General features: G+C 44.9%; 1 long non-coding RNA gene across 3 annotated transcripts in view; it reads left to right on the top strand.

Annotated features, from left to right (window-relative positions):
• Positions 1 to 10,628, top strand: part of LOC112944821 — a 41,596-nt gene that overhangs the window by 26,307 nt on the left and 4,661 nt on the right. For 2 of the 3 annotated variants that reach the window (XR_003248848.1, XR_003248846.1), the window contains exons 5-6: positions 9,942 to 10,012; positions 10,469 to 10,495. This is a non-coding gene — a long non-coding RNA (uncharacterized LOC112944821). Of the gene's footprint in view, positions 1 to 9,941; positions 10,013 to 10,468; positions 10,496 to 10,628 lie in introns of those variants that run through there. The other variant, XR_003248847.1, reaches the window with a different exon arrangement.

The following is a 10,628-nucleotide window of genomic DNA, read 5'->3' as shown; positions in this document are numbered from 1 at the left end:
TATTTTTAGTACTCCAGCCTCTCTGAGAAGAGAAAACTTTACCTGCAACCCAGCAGGGCTTTGAGGAGATCCATACTTCATCTGYCCAGGAGTTCCAGATGTCCGGCAGGTCAGGGTGGATTATGCCCAGCTGAGCTGCTGTATGCACTGTATAATCCCAGAGGTTTCTGCAGGAAGCAGCCAGGTCAATTGTGACACATGTTTCTGGCGTGGGACCCTTCCATAAAGCGTCAGGTGTGGTGTGAATGTGCTACTATAGGTTGAGCAGTTTCCTCTGGTTTGTACAGGCTGCTGCAGCAACCTCTCTCCTCTCTGGGTACCTTGCTTCTCTATGTCCCTCTACATCTTGATCTTGTTGTGAGAAACCCTGGAATTGCCTAAAGTTTCCTCTTCCTCCATGATGGGTCATATCAAGATTATTATATTTATACTTTTTTACACTGACCTTGTGTCTCAGAATAGAAGAGTGCTTGGTATAGGGGAGAGAAGCGAAAGACTTAAGCATGGGAATATGGAATGGTAGGCTTTCTTTGTCAGGAGACATCAGATTGTGATTGCCCTTCCAAATGGGAAATATTTGCAAGTAATGGTCATGAGACCTTTTATATCTTGCTAGTACTTGGTATTCAAACTGCCAAAKCAAGTTTCTGCCATCATTGAATTCTGTTTTTACTCCTTTCCACAATATCTTATTTTCTTTTGCTTGTTGAGATTGTAGACTGTTGGCTATCTGGGAAATTCCTGGTGTTGGTTTTCTGTCAGAGATAGGGTAGCAACCTCCTTTCAGCCTTTCCTTCACCTCCTCACCTGAGTCATCTCTGCTGGATTTATTCCAGCTCCAGGACATGTTAGATGATACTCATTAATTCATGYTCTGCCAACACCAATACTTGCAGCCAACCACAGCGCTTGCTCTAAGAGTGGAGGTTTTTTCTGCCAGATATCTGCTCCTTCCTCTGTGGTTCCAGTGGAGTGCTGGTGACATCCAGTGTCTAGTCTGACTTAACACTGGCATGTGCGTGTATGTCCTGTGCTGATATCCCCAGGGGATGCTATAAATCTATGGATTTATTCCCCCCCTTAGCTTCTCTGCATCTGAATGAGGAATCATGCACCATGTCGGAGGTGTTTGTGACATCTGTAATTCACAAATGAAGAAAAAGAAACCTTTTGAGGCCAGAAATCCTAGGAAAAGCTTCCCTTAAAAGGAGACACAACTGTGTAGAAAGAAATGAGAACTGAGAAACAAATCACAGCTTCATTGGAGGTAATGAGAATCTCAGATAGTAAAACAACATGTAACTTACTGAGGCCAGAGCTGTCCGGCCTCTCCATTCCCCAGAGAGATTTAGAGGTTTCTAATACTTGAAGGGTCACTGCTCCTTTTCTCCCTCGGAAAGCAACACCAGCCTTGCAGGAAAATGGCTGGTAGAAGGTGCAGAAGAAATGCTGAAGAGCAGCACAGGCTGGCTTGGCTGCTTTGTCCATGTTGGGACTGTCACATAGGGCCTCTGTTCTCATGGGTCAGTGTGGAGGAGGCCTCTCCCCAACACCCCAGCACTCAGCTGGGACTTGTGCTCATGAGTAGGGCTTTGCTGGTGGGAGGTTTGACGTAACTTTGGTCTGAGCTCTCTGGAGGTATAGCACAGGCTAGAAGCAATATTTACCCTCATCCCCACTTTCCACCCCATTTAGTTAACTGCGGCAAACACAGGCTGTGCCTCTGTGAGGTTTCCTCCCATGGAGATTCCTGAGAGGTTAGAGCCGTTCCTGGCAAGAATAAATAGAGGCCCCAGTTGCTTGGGTCATTAAGCACGAGACAAAGCGTTGGGGGAGTGATCTGTCACTGGTGGGCAGGCAGAGAAAGTCAATGGACCTTTCCATCCCTAAATGTTGTATTCACTTATTTCCTTTGAGATCCATTTCAAAATGCAGTTGCTGCAGCTGCATGCCCAATGCACCCAACTTGGGGGCAGAAGATACTGCTGCTCTTGTTCCCAGCATCCTCTCAGCCATTTCATACATCAAATTAAAAGACAGTCCTTCAGCAGAGCTAGGGAGTCTCAGCTCAGTGGATCTGCAAGAGAAGCCTCTGAAATGCAGCTCTTTACTTCAGCARTTTGCAGATATCTGAACTATCAATGATGGACCTTGGCTTTAAAGAAATAGAACTTCACACTTTTAAAGATTTGCGGGTGGATTCTGCCTCTCCTTCCTTCAGAAAACCCTTGAGATCAAGACAAGTGTTTTCACCGGTGAGTAGGTGAAAGGAGCCTGMTCTGCACTACTGAAAACCCTTACTTGTCTGCAGCTCCACCCCCAGGTAGTCCTTTTGCCCCAGCCCCTTTGCATGGAAGATGTGCAGAGCAACAGTATGTTAGCCTGCTAAAGGCCAGAGCCAGCTATCTATCAGCAAGGTGGTTTCCCAAGTATATAGTCCTGATGATCTAATTTTATACTGTTTGTTTTCTTTAATTGATGCGTATTATAAATTAATGTTATTTCTGCATAGCGTTTCTCTTTTTCTCTGTGAGCTTTTATGGCCAAGATAGCCTGCAGTCGGGTAATTAAAACACTGAACCATGACTGTGCCTCTAGCCAAAGAGCAAGAAGACCATATAATATATATGTGRTGCTGATAAAGAGCTGTGAGCTGGAGAAACAGAGCGCTGGAAGATGTGTCTGTGCCCATCAGTCTTACTTAAAAAACCTCTTCTATTCATTGCTGGTGAGCCCTGTCTCTTCTCTCTCAAGTGTGTGCTAAGTTTAGGAGCCTCTGGGTGAACATCATCCTTGCTGATGCTGGCTCTGTCAGTGATGCAGTCTGGTGCTTCCACAGACATTAGCAGGAGGCTCCCAGAAAGCGACAGGGAAACCATGCAGCATCTCCAGGTGGGAGGGCTTGGTCTTCTCTGTACTTTATTGGTGAGCCCTGCCTGGAGAAGCTGTCTGCCTGCCCCTTAAGATGAATAGCTTTAAATGGGTGTTCATCCTTACCTCACCAGCCACTTAGAGGGTTGAATTGAAGCTTTCCTAACTCTGTGCATTGAAGAACAGGAGAATGCTGCTGCCTGGGCCCGGAGCCTCTGGAGTTAAGTTTATGTTCAGCTCTGAGGCAGTCTTAAAGGGCCTTCTCAGAGAGCTGCCTCCTTCCATTACAGGCCTTTTTCACTATTGTTCTTTCAAGATAAAGAACTTGGCTCTGTAAAGGCGTAAGCCAAGCACTGTTTTATTGCTACCAGCTGAATAGTAAAAAGCCAAGCATAACCCATTTGCTCTTGTGCRGTGGTTAAAATCCAGCTTGGTACTTTACATTCCAAGACATTCCGCCTCATCCTTTTTCATAGGTTCCCTCACAAGCAGTAAAAATATCTTGCAAATGACTTGCTCGCAGCCACAAAAGCCCCTATGTAAACATGCTGGTGTTCAGTTGCTGAGGGGAAGTGATTGCACAGCAGCAGCTACAGGAATCTTTCTCTAATTTAGATGAGGCAATCGCCTTCCGCGTCTGTAAAGGCACTGAGTTAACCTCAGACTGCGGACTGGTTACTTGCACAAGCAAAAGCAGATTAGAGCTATGCTGGTGTTAATGCCTTGGGTCTCAACTGAACAAAAGCRTAACCCTGGGCATGTTAATCTTAAGTGTGTGTGTGCTTAGAGCCTGCATTCCTGTATCTGCAAGTATCTGGCTCCTCAAGTACGTAGTCAGACACAGATTAAAGTTGCTGGGTATCGAAGCTCTGTTGAGCTTTGTGTTATTGCTTCTCWGCTTTGCCTCTGCAGTCCACGTTCTCCCACCGAGGCTTCTTTCAGCACTACGTGCCTTTCCATGGGTAGCAAGGGACCCCCTTGGTTTAAGGCCAGAYTAGCTGGAGGCCTGGCAGAGGCCAAGGGCAGTAACTCTGCAGGCAGSAGGCACTCTTGGGGCAGATTCTCTGTACTGCTCTTCCTGCAAAGATGGAGCCTCAGCGAGAGAGGCCAGCTGGAGCTTTGATGAATAAAAGGTTCCCAATGAGAAGGGAAGTCATGCTTAAATCATTCTTTTCTCTGCACCATTCTTAAGGTATCTCCTAGAGACCCTCAGCATAGATTGATGACTTCAAATCCTCTCATTACCTTCTCATTTGGCTTAATTTCCAGTGTGAGTCTGGCTCCAAGTTCTGTTTTCCTTTTGTTCAGGTTCAAAAGTGAGTGGTCTTGTAAGATCAGCATATCCAGCCTGCTTTGTCCTTTCCCTCAAGTATTTCTGTATCACAGTTGGAGCTGATCTTTTATTACTTATGACAGCTAGGGCCGTGGGTCTCTGCAGAACAGCTTCCCCAATGCCTGTAAGCTCTCTGTCAAAATTGGCTAACTGTTCTCAATTTTAACAGCTTCCAACCCCAGAAATAGTTTTTTGGTATCCTCGACCTAGTGCTCTCTTTCCTGCTACAGCTTACCTCCTTTGAGGTAATGATTGTCTCCATTTCAATCTGATCCCATCTCTGTTTTTAAGATCCTTAAGCCAGTAACTTCCTGAGACACCGCCAGTGTTACCAGCCATRAGTGCAGCTAATGCTAAGGGAATAAGATCTCCAGGTGCTTGTTTTTTGTCTCTCTTTTCCCTGTATGAGGAATTCCCAATACATTTACTATTTTAATCCAAATAATAGAGGAATGTAGGGCTTCAAATAGAGAAAGAGCAGTCCTTACACTCTGAACCCAGCAAGATGCATTTCTGACTGTAGTTCTATGGGGATTCTGAATCATCAGGAAAGAGTCCATAGGGTTGGATTCCTTCTGTGTTTAGAACAGAGGTTGTCAAGATGTCTCCATGAGATGCACAGACAACGAGGACAACTGATGAACTCTGCAGAGCTCCCAATGTTTGGCTGTAGTTGTAGCAAAAAGGGGTTAAAAATGTTGGTGAGATCCCAAGCTTTTTGGTGTTCACTGGTTCCGTGTGCAGGGAAAGCCTTGGCAATCTTGCCGTAGCTGTCATTAGCACGCGTTCATTTCAAATTAATTAAAACGAAGATGAGGTTCCCAAACTCATTTAACTTCCTAAGCTTTGTTCTCCAGGGATTGATAGTGGAAAAACAGCTGGGGACCCAACGTGCCCTTTAGAAGGGGATGAAATGCAGTTAATCCTGGTTATATCAAAGGGAGCGGAAATGAAAAGTAAACTCCCATTTGAAAAGAGTGTGGGGTTTTTTTTCTTTCCCCTGTGCATTTCCTCTGCTCTGTTTTTCCGTACAAGAACTTTCTTGTCCAGGAAGGTTGGAAGATGATTGTAGCCCTGATTGTTTAAATATTAACCTGTGCTCTAAGATCCGTTTGTGTGCGTGAAAGAGTAAGACAAGTGCAATGGAAATCTTACAAATGTACTTTTTATCTGCTGGATAGAGCTACTTCAGAGAGTGCAGCGAGGTTAGTCAAAGTTGGAGTAGTTATATGGTTTGACAGGTCTAGTCTCTTAGGGTTTTCAGAAGTACTAACCTGCAGCAGCTCCATGATATTAGATGGATACGTGGGCCCTGAGTTTACCTCAAATCCATTTGTTACTGTTCCTCACCTGGACAAAAATCACTTTTTTGGGGCTAAAAGGCTTTGCAGAAGCAATATTTGTGTTGCATCAGGGAGAGTGCTTTGACTGTAAAGAGAAAAAGTGGAGGTCAGGCTACAAGATGGACTCCAAGTTTCTGTCCTGGGAGGACAAAGAGTAGCTACACTTTACTCTGCAAATGAAATGCCAGTTAAAACCTGTGTAAATCTGGAGTAAAACTGCGTTCATTCGTTCTTCAAGTAAGCCCTTGTGTAGTTGGTTATTCTGAAGCAATTTTGCTCTGTGATTTGGTGAGGGAAGCTGCTGAAACAAAACAGAAGTGCAGAACAGCTGTAGGAGTCATGCATCRCTTCTGACCTTTGTGTCCCACTCCTCACACAAACGAGTTAACCCTCTTTGAGCCTGGGAAAGGGTGRCAGTGTCTGTGATCCAACTTTGCTCGCGCGCCAGCTCTGAATACRGAGGACATGTAATAAACTACTTGCAAACAAACTCCAGCCCAAGAATTAAAAATTCATAAATGGTCTGGTAAATGCATTTGAATAATGAATAAACTAGAGAAGACAAGTTTTGTCAAGGAAGAACAGGGTCCAAAAAAAAACCACTCTGTGCTTACTCAATCTTTAATTGGCGTTTCCCACTAAAGCGAGCATGAGGCTGGAGGAGCCGGAGCCCCTTGAGCAGGGGCTTGGGCTGCCTTGGTAGCCGCGTGTTTGGGAAAGSCGGTTGACCCGAGTCTGGCAGATCGGTGGGTGTTGTGCTGGTGGCACCGGGTTGATGCCATGGGGTGTGATGGTGCTGTGCTGAAGTGCTGTAAGAGGAAGTTTTCATAGCGCCTGCCCACAATCTGCTCATCCATCTCCCACAGAAATCTCACACTTTCACACGTAGCTTTTGAGGCTTTGCAGTAGGCACAAATGACAATGAGCGGTTCCAAGGAGAGCGGCAAGTTGATTACTGGCTACAAAGCACTTTGGTTTGAGCACTTTTGGTTATTGTATTAGAAATTATTTTCAATCAACAGGCAAGTGAAGGTCACACCAGTGCTAGGAACTTGTGCCCTTGCACAACATTTTCCTTATCTTCAGTGGATGTGGTACATCCTTGGCTAAAATTGGAAATTGATACCGGACTTTTAAAAATGAAACTGTGATCCTAAGGTGTTYGAGATAAATCATGCAGCTACTGCATGCCTGATTTGTGCATCTGAATAGGTATTGGCGAGGCTGTTAGAGCTCTGGAGAAGCCTTTCCAAATGGATATGAGTCATATACCACTTAATCATTTAGATACTGATGAGGATTGTTTGTACATTCTCCTCCTTTTCCGTAAATGGAGGTGGCTTGTTTGGGAAAGGCAAGTGTTGGCTTTGCAGCGAGTTGGAACTGGTGTGGAGCTGCATTTGAAATCCGAGCTGTTCCTCCTGGTCCGTGTACCACTGAGAATCACCTATAAGCATTGCTTCCTGCAGTGGAAGTGCTTCCCATTTCAGATAAGAAGTCATAAGGGGTAGAGAGATTGCAAGGGGAGAGGAAACGTCCTAATTTTGGGGGGGAAATAGATGTATACAAATGTTTTTTATCATAAATTTGCTGATCAGACTCTATTATTTTTAACTACATCATTGTTCTGTTCACCTGTTGCATGCTTCTGAGTAGGCTGGGGATTTTACAGGGAATGCATCTGTTTTTCCATATTTGTCTCATTCTGCCTCATTTATGGTCTTGCTACTCCGTAGGCTTTGGTATTCCCTGTTTAACAAACATTTTTAACTTTCTTTTTGATTCTTATGGCGAGTCACAGTCCACCTAGAACATGAGGCAAGTTGGAATCTGTTAATAAGTGCTTACCTTTCTTGTATGTATACAGCAAGAGCTTCTAAGCAACTTTGAGGGCTGAACGTACCCCTGTGCTTCATTCTACCTCCTATAAATAAAAAATGKAGCCCTTTTTCAAAGCTAGGATTTAGAAGTACTCATAAAACATGAGCGAGTAGATGAAACAATGAATGCCCTAGATGCCGTGGATGGGTTGAGCTGAACTGAGGATGTGTCTGAGAATGGCAGAGCAAAGATACATTTAGGGTAGTGTGGTCAGCTCAGATTGCCCTGTGGTGGTTCTTCCAGAGGCTGCTCCAGAAGGCAGGTTCTTGAGSGGGATTAAAAATGCAGTAGCTGCAYTGCAGTTAGGAGGGATGCTGTGAAACTGCTCAAGGCTCTAATGGATGCATTTTGCTTCTCTTGTGACTCAAGTTTTGCCCTTGGGGTGAAGCTGCCTGAATTTTTAGACCTTCAGGACCTTCTGTACCTTTTATCATTGATTTGATTCAGTCTCATCTTTCTAGCAGCCTTTGATTTCCCAAGTGAATCAAAGTTCCAAATGTCATATTGCAGAGGATTGGCAGAAAAGGGGCTTTAAAAAGGACTTAGTTTGGAGCAGTAAGAGCCCCACACATCCAGCATTGAACAGCTCCCAGATGTGCCTGCTTCACTTAATTGCTGAAATCGGAGGTGTTGGGGATGGGTTTCATCTGAAAGTCTGATCTCCTAAAGTAAAAGGCATAGGACAACATTTGCTCATCCCCAGGAGATGCTGCCAGAAGTCTGTCTCTGATTAGCAATGTTAATGGAGTATTAACATAAGCCACGCCAGAAAGGGAAACTGTAGAACACATTATCATCAGGAGAGCCAGCTGTGTAAAGGCGTGTAAAGATGAAGATAAATGTAGTTTGTGGCCTGGGGAGCCGGCTGCTGAACTGTTCCAGCCCCTAATTCGGGAGGAGCGGAGTGGGGATGGACACGCCAACCTGCTGCGCTCCCTGCCACTGGATCGAAGAAGGATGGAGCAAGGAAAGAGCGGAGCAGATGTTACCTTCGTAGGAACGGGGAGATGAAGGGGATTTCCCAGCTGAGTTTTTCGCTGTAACAGACTAAATGCTTTTGGCCCATCTCTGAATTGTARCTGTTTAAGAACTTGCCTTTTGCAGCCTCTGTGGAAGGTTGATCCAGAGTCTAAGTAGGGCTCTGGTTTGTATTCTTAATATCTGCAGATGCTTTGCACTATTTTTCCTTGTTCTGTAGCTCTTCCTCTTGCCTCAGAGTCTGTGAGCAGTCTGGTCCGAGTGTGGCCCCAAGTTATTGTAGAGGTGCTAATTTCTTCTATTGCCTTATATTTGACTTAACGTCGAAGTGCTGCAAATCCATACGCACTTGCCATATTGTGTCCCAGATGACTTCTGTGTTGCCAGTTGACAGAAGTTTGTTCCTCGGAGGTTTTGTGAAATCCAGAGCTTTCACACACCAACCTCAATACCWCAGCCCCTTCATTTTATACATTGTGGTGATTTCTGCTCTCTTGGGAAGAGACCAGAGCTCTAAATCTGTAAGGCACAAAGATCTACAACAAAATACTTACACTTTAATGTCAGGACCAACAGGTACTTTGTGAATGAGCCCTGTGGTGCTAGATCCCATTGATCCAAGGTTGTTTGTGTAGTTTCATGATAGCTACGTACTTCTCCCAGTGACCCTTTTGACATTTTCCTGGTTTCCCTCCTGCAGAAGCACTTCAGCAGCAAAGTGCCGTGCTCTGCTGAGCAAACCTGGCATCTTGACAAGCTGACTTATTTGGTGTGTATTTACACTTGTAGAGTTTTAGTACTCTCCTGGCAATTGAGCTTCCTTCCTGCCTACATAAATATGATTTCATTATTAGCTTTGTTTAGTTGTTGCTCTGCATCTGCTTGCTTTCTTTTTCCAAAGCTGCCAAAGACAGTTGCAGGTGTCGATCTTGATTTGCACCCAAGGCATCCTGAGCTCTTTACCCTTGCTGTTGAGCTCATCTTGGCTGAACTCGCAWGGTCCAGGAGGGCCCAACTGACTTCACAGGAACTGCACAGCATGTAGCACCTGAGGTCAGGCCCTCCCTTTCCACTGAGTATCTGTGTGGCTCTGTCAGTGTAAAATAAATCCTGGAGTTGCAGCGCATTGCTCATTGTCTCCTGACAAATTGTGGCCAAGCATTACGCAGAAGCAGCAAATGAGGTACACRCACCTGATGAGAATCCTGGTTTCACCCAGTGCTGAGATGGTCTCTGGCACTTTGCAGAGCACAGCAATACGCTGCTGGGCTTCCCTTCTCCGAGTAGTGTCATCTATATGTTTTCCTGCATTCTCCCACTGCCTCTCCAACACCCCAAACAACAACAACATAATTATCCAGAGATCTGAGGATGAGTGTGATCATTGCAACCATCCTCTGACCTTCTGCCTAAAATAAACCCATAAAACCTTATCCCAATAACTTGTTGCTTTGAGCCTGTAAATTCTTTTAGAGCTGCATCTTGGCTTTATTCTGTGGTCTCACAGATGCTGCTTTTTGCCTTTTTTTTTGCAGATGAACTGCAAGCATGCAACCCTCCACAAGTCTGGGTTAAACCAGGCACTGTTCCTTCAGAAAGGAAGAAGGTAGGTGTTGCCTAGTATCTGTACATCTTCTGTTTGCTGGAAACTAGCCATAAGATTCCTGTGTGTCTTGATTTTCCTGATTGCCTATTTTTCATCCAGATTCTTTTTCTGGGTGCAAATGGATTCATATGCATGTACTGAATTGGATATGTACTGAAGATGTGTTATGCTAGTGGTCTTGTATGGGCATGAATCCTTGTCTTCCCAACCCATGTAGAAGGTAGCTCTGTTGAGGGAGTCTAGGAGATGAAGGGGAGCTGTGGGGAGCTATAGGGAGCTGCAAGCCCACATGGCTTTCCCTGTATGTGCAGCCTTCACCAAGTGAGACTGCTGCAGGTCGCTGTCACATCAATAGACTATTTTAGATCTCTTTCATGCTTTGGGAATTTTCCTGCACAGAAAAAAAAAATCAGATCTCTTAATTTTTAATTAATTAACATTAATTTTTACTTTGAGTTCAAGAACTAGGCTTGACCAAAGCCTTTCTGCTAGAAAAACATCAAAGTCTCACCTCACCAGCCCGGGGACCTGGCTCTGCAGTGGAAGGAGAGATCTGCTGCAATAGAGCTGGGCTGGTTTCCCTCTTGGGTGGAGGCTGAGAGAAGAGGTTTGGGGA

The sequence above is a fragment of the Nothoprocta perdicaria genome, unplaced genomic scaffold, assembly GCF_003342845.1.
Source record: "Nothoprocta perdicaria isolate Ctin4 unplaced genomic scaffold, notPer1 scaffold_176, whole genome shotgun sequence".
NCBI lineage: Eukaryota > Metazoa > Chordata > Aves > Tinamiformes > Tinamidae > Nothoprocta > Nothoprocta perdicaria.
This window is presented reverse-complemented; position numbering and strand designations above follow the sequence as displayed.